The sequence below is a fragment of the Mesocricetus auratus genome, unplaced genomic scaffold (assembly GCF_017639785.1).
Source record: "Mesocricetus auratus isolate SY011 unplaced genomic scaffold, BCM_Maur_2.0 Super-Scaffold_15014, whole genome shotgun sequence".
In the NCBI taxonomy this organism is placed as follows: Eukaryota; Metazoa; Chordata; class Mammalia; order Rodentia; family Cricetidae; genus Mesocricetus; species Mesocricetus auratus.
The window spans coordinates 38,946,679-38,951,920 of record NW_024429186.1 but is presented as its reverse complement, the minus strand read 5'-3'; positions in this window follow the sequence as shown (position 1 = coordinate 38,951,920).

The window sequence follows — 5,242 nt, the reverse complement described above, 5'->3', positions numbered from 1 at the left end:
CCACCTTGATGGAATCATGTCAAAGAAACCTAAGAACCAATGAACACAATCAGAGACCAACTCTAGAAAATTAAAAAAAAATTAAACAAAATTTTCTTGGATTAGAATACAAATAATATCCATGAGTCCATAGTGATAAGAACAAGTGAGTAAATGAATATGCTCAGGAGAGAGGAGAGAGATAAATTTCTCACACAGAAGCATCCTAAATAATTTACTTGCATTCTCTGCCCTCAAGGAGCACAATGCTTCCTTCCTTAAGTATGACTGCGCTTTGTGGCTTCCTTCCAGAGAATGCAACAGGGAAATGAAGAAGAGGAAAGAAGAAAGAGGAGCTTCACACGCCGAAAACTGACAAGCACAGCTCAGTCTTGTCACCAACTCAACGTCTAAACCATAAATCACGGTGCCGTGTAATGTGGATATGATGCAATGAAATGAGATGTAGCCCCTGTGATCCTCCACAAAATCCATACCCATCTAATCTAAGATGTCAGACAAAAACCAGCAGAGGCAGTCCTACCCAGCTTTGCAAAAATGCCAAGGGCACCAAAGACAGAGACCCATTTTCAAGTGTCACCACCAAGAGAAACCTAAGCAGTCATGGTTTTACCTGACCCAAAACACCTTTCTCACTTTATGGTGCTGGGATCCATTCCAGCCTCATACATACTAAGAGCATGTACCAAGATTCATCACCAGCCTAAAGTTGTTTCTGTTTTTTAAGTTACCAAAGCAAAAGAATCAAAGGGATTTTTCCTCTTAACCTCTGACAATACACAGAAGCAGTAAAAGTTTTAAAAATAAAGCCTTCCCTTGAAGACTTTCCAATATTCTGCATCATATTCTTATAAAGGGTTTAAAGTCAGTGTTCTTGGTTTTTTTCCAAGACAAAGGCAGACTTTCCTTAAACTATCAGAGGCAGACATAGCTCCGACTCAGGGAGTTGAAGAAATTTACTTCCTTTTTCCTGGGCTCTTACTGTGGCTCATATCTCGACCCATCTTGGAGACTGCACAGTCAACTATTTCTTCTTACAATGTTTTTCTAGCGGGTCTTCTTCATCCATATCAGAGTACTTAGTCACACTCATAAAAGTCACTGAGTCTCCAGACAGAGTTCATAGACTATTCAAACACCAGATCAAATACTCTGCACCTTATTGCCTCTCACCAAACCAAAAGTTCACTATTGGCTGAGCTGGATGCCCAGCGAGCTCCCAGGACCTCCATTTTTCTTCCTCCCAGTGCCGGTGTCACACACAAGCACAGGTGATGCCTGGCTTTTTCTGTGGGTGACGGGGATTAGAATTCAGTTCTTTATGATTGTACAGCAAGCATTTTCCCCTCACTGAGCACCTTCTCAGCCTATCATCCCCACACCCCTTTTTTTAAAGTCACCAAAGGACCAAAATTATTTTTCTTTTAACCTTTAGCAATACACAGAAGCAGGAAAAAGCTTTGAAAATTGGTTTTCCTTAAAGATTTCCCAACATTCTGAATCATATTCTTACATTGGGCTTAAGGTCAGCATTTTTGGACTTCCTCCAGATCAAAGAAAGATTTTCCTAAAAATATCAGAGACAGAAACAATCTTGATTAGAGGGAGCACAGAGGAACACTACGTAGCACAGGCAGGTCTCGAACTCATGTTGAGCCTTCAGCTTCACTGGGACTGGGATTAAAGGCACATACCACCTTGCCCAATGAGAGACAAATCTTGAGAAGCTACTCTCCTGTGAATCAAAGTGACACGGCAAGGCATGGAGCTGTTTTATATCTTCTTATTGATCTTGGATGCACAAAGCCCTCTTAAGTAGAATTATAACAAGCTGTTTCACCCATGACCTGGGAAATACACTACAAGAAAAAAAATTCTTCTCAATAGACTGAAGTCCCTAAATTTAGTACTAGATTTAGAAACAAGGTCAAAAAAATGACACCTTTGAAAACCAAAAGTGACAAAAATCAATATGTTCCCATTCTCAGCTGTCCATCCATTCTAAGCCATCTTCCAGGGCAAACTGGGGTGCCTGCAAGCACCACCCCGGGGTTCTTCTGCATTTCCACAGAAAATACTAACTCCAAATGGACTTTATCTGATTGAAATAAGCTCCCACATTGGTGTGTGGAAATTGCAACACACCAATGACAAATGTGAACCAAAGGCTCTAAGACAGTGGTCCTCAACCTTCCTGATGCTGCCACCCTTTAATACAGTCCTTCATGTTGTGGTAACCCCGACCATAAAATTATTTTCGTTGGCCGGTTGTGGTGGCGCATGCTGGTAGGATTTGCTGAGGGAGGCAGACGCAGGCGCATCTCTGTGAGTTCGAGGCCAGCCTGGTCTACAAAGTGAGTTCTAGGACAGCCTCCAAAGCCACAGAGAAACCCTGTCTCGAAAAACCGAAAAAAATTATTTTCATTGCTACTTCATAACTGTAATTTTGTGACTGTTACGAATCATAATGTAAATATTTTTGTTTCCGATGGTGTTAGGCCACCCCTGGGAAATGGTCGCTGTCCTCCCAAAGGGGTTGGGGCCAACAGACTGAGAACTACAGCTCTATATAGAGCCCGAGACAGCAAGACCGGAAACAGAGAGGCCCCACCCAGGGCTTTAAAAGTGTATCTACAGAGCAGGTTCCAGGACAGGCTCCAAAACAACACAGAGAAACCCTGTCTCGAAAAACAAAAAACAAAACAAACAAACAACAAAAGTATATCTAACCAGGAGAGCCCTTTTCAGCATAACTGGACAACTCTTCTAGCCTACCACAGTATTCCCAGGAGACTAGACAATCCTCACTCTGACTGTAAGTTCACCGAAGGACCTCATGGTCTCCAAGGGAAACTGTGAGGGAAGAAATCCAAAGACGTGGGCACGAGAATCTGATTGTTGCAAAGCTGGGGCTCTTACTGCAAAAGTCCTTTGGAAATATGTTTATAACATGTTCTTTTATGAGTGTGGAGAATGTTCCTCTATGCCTTGGGTCTAGGAGATGTCTGCTATTCTGCAGACAAAGATGATCACATGAGGCACTGCTCCAGGAAGCCATCTTGGGCAGTCGCCTGAGCATTTGGGCATTGAAGTGCTTTCTCATGGCAATCCTGGCTGGATCCTGGTTTTAAACTCACACATTACATGTTAAATTGCACAAGTTCCATCTACTTAACTCAAGACGCTCCTTATATTCCTGTCCTTTGGAGACTACAGTCAAGGCAATGGATTCATTTGATGTACCGTGCCTGGTTTTTCAATAACCGGGTTGGATTTTTGTTCTCTTTCTCTGTCTTTATTTCTAAATTTTGTTAGTCTTTTGACATAGAGTCTCACTCTGTATTCTGGGCTGGCCTGAAACTCTCAGCACTCCTCCTGCTATGGTTCTTTAAGTGCTGTCATCACAGTCATGGACCACTACATCCAGCTTGGATTCTCTGTCATTGCAGTCAGCTACTTGGTAGCCATTACCCAGTGGTTTCCTATAAGTGGAGAAACCAAGGCAAGGCTGCAAAGCTCAAGGCCTGAGCTCAGATCCTCACTCATGCTACATGGAGGGACTTACCTGTCTGTCCCGCGCTACCGTCTCGCCAGCAAGAACGACGCAGAACACTCGGATCCTTCTGCAGTAAAGCTTTAATGCATCTTGAGAGATAGATGATCAGCTTCTTAGAGGGAGACCCCAAGCTAAGAAACCCAGCCCCTTATATAAGCCTAGGAGCTCCGAGTGAGATGTGTAGAGCCGGGATTGGTGGTTTGCACATCACCCCAGATGACGTCACGGGAGAGGCACAGTTTAAACGGTTAACTCCAACTGACAGCGACAGTTAACTCTAACTGACAGCGACAGTTAACTCCAACTGACAGCGACAGTTAACTCCAACTGACAGCGACAGTTAACTCCAACTGACAGTGGATGTCAGCGCCATCTTCTAACGGCAATAGCGATAGCGAGGGCGGCTCCTCACATCTCCCCTATTCATTTATTTTTGAAGCAATAGGACACCCACAACTTTGGAGTGGAGATAGAGGTCAAATCCCCATGTGCAAATTCAGAACATGTACAAAGCTCCTCTCCAGGGTCTTATCCCCAGAGGAAGTCCTGACCAGTCCGATGTCTTTTTCTGGGGGAAGGAGATCATGACATAGAACCTTCATGCAAGATGACTTATCTCCCAGGAGAAAGTCGTTATACCGCAGACCTCTCCTGTGCAGTGCTTAGCCTTGCAACTCCTTGGGCTGCTGAAGCCTACCCACTCTATCCCGTGCAATGAGACTAGCCTCGTGGGGTGCAAGAGCTGGGAGGCCAGCGACCTATTGCTTTAACATGGTTAACCAAATGTCAGGGGATGCTCCGTGTTCTAAGGCAGCAAGTGCTTGTGCCACCACCACTTTCTCCTTTTGTTTGGGCTCTGAGCGTACACACCATCCAAAGCATCAACACTATTCCACAGCAGAGAACTAGGCTAAATGATCCTACCCCCACCCATTCCTTAAAATAAGAAAATGCAGATGAAATCCAGGGGGAGAGGTCTTCCATCAGAGAAAGATCCAGATGCGTCGAATTCACTTGCAGGATCGCCATTCTCAACTCACGGAGTGTCTGCTCAAACTCAAAAGTCCAATTCTGTAATAAATGTTGAGACAGAGCTTTTGACAGGTTAGCTGCTCTTGTAAAATTCTCATATTGTACTAAGTGACACAAAGGCCAGGCAACTTTGTTCACATCCCAATTTGGCCATCTGCCACAATATATCCAATTGTTCCTGAACCAAATTAATCTGTTGGTTTACCAACATCAGGCCTCCTTGTATCTGAGAATTGGCAGTGGCCTGTTTATCTAGGACCATGGTCACAGTGGCCTATAGTTCATTAATGGTTTGAGTTGTCTGCACAGTGGCAGAAAGTGCAAGGGCCGAGGCGGTAACCGAAGCAGTAACCGCGGCGGTGGCTATCAGGCCCACAATAATAGCAGAGATCCCAAAAATCTCGCTTTTCCCTAAACAAACTCAAATTACTTGGCGCCTCAACAGGAGCTGGAATAAATCGAGGCATGCGCATTACCAAAGCAAAAGGGTGCTTAATAGCATCCCAGCATAATGCATAAAAACAATTCTAAGCAGAACAATTTATTTCTTTCTGATTCTTACCTAAGGTATCATTACTCACAACCCAAATAAAGGGCAGCTGAATAATTAGTTCTCTTAAAAGGGGTATACTTAACATTGGAGGAGGACCAATC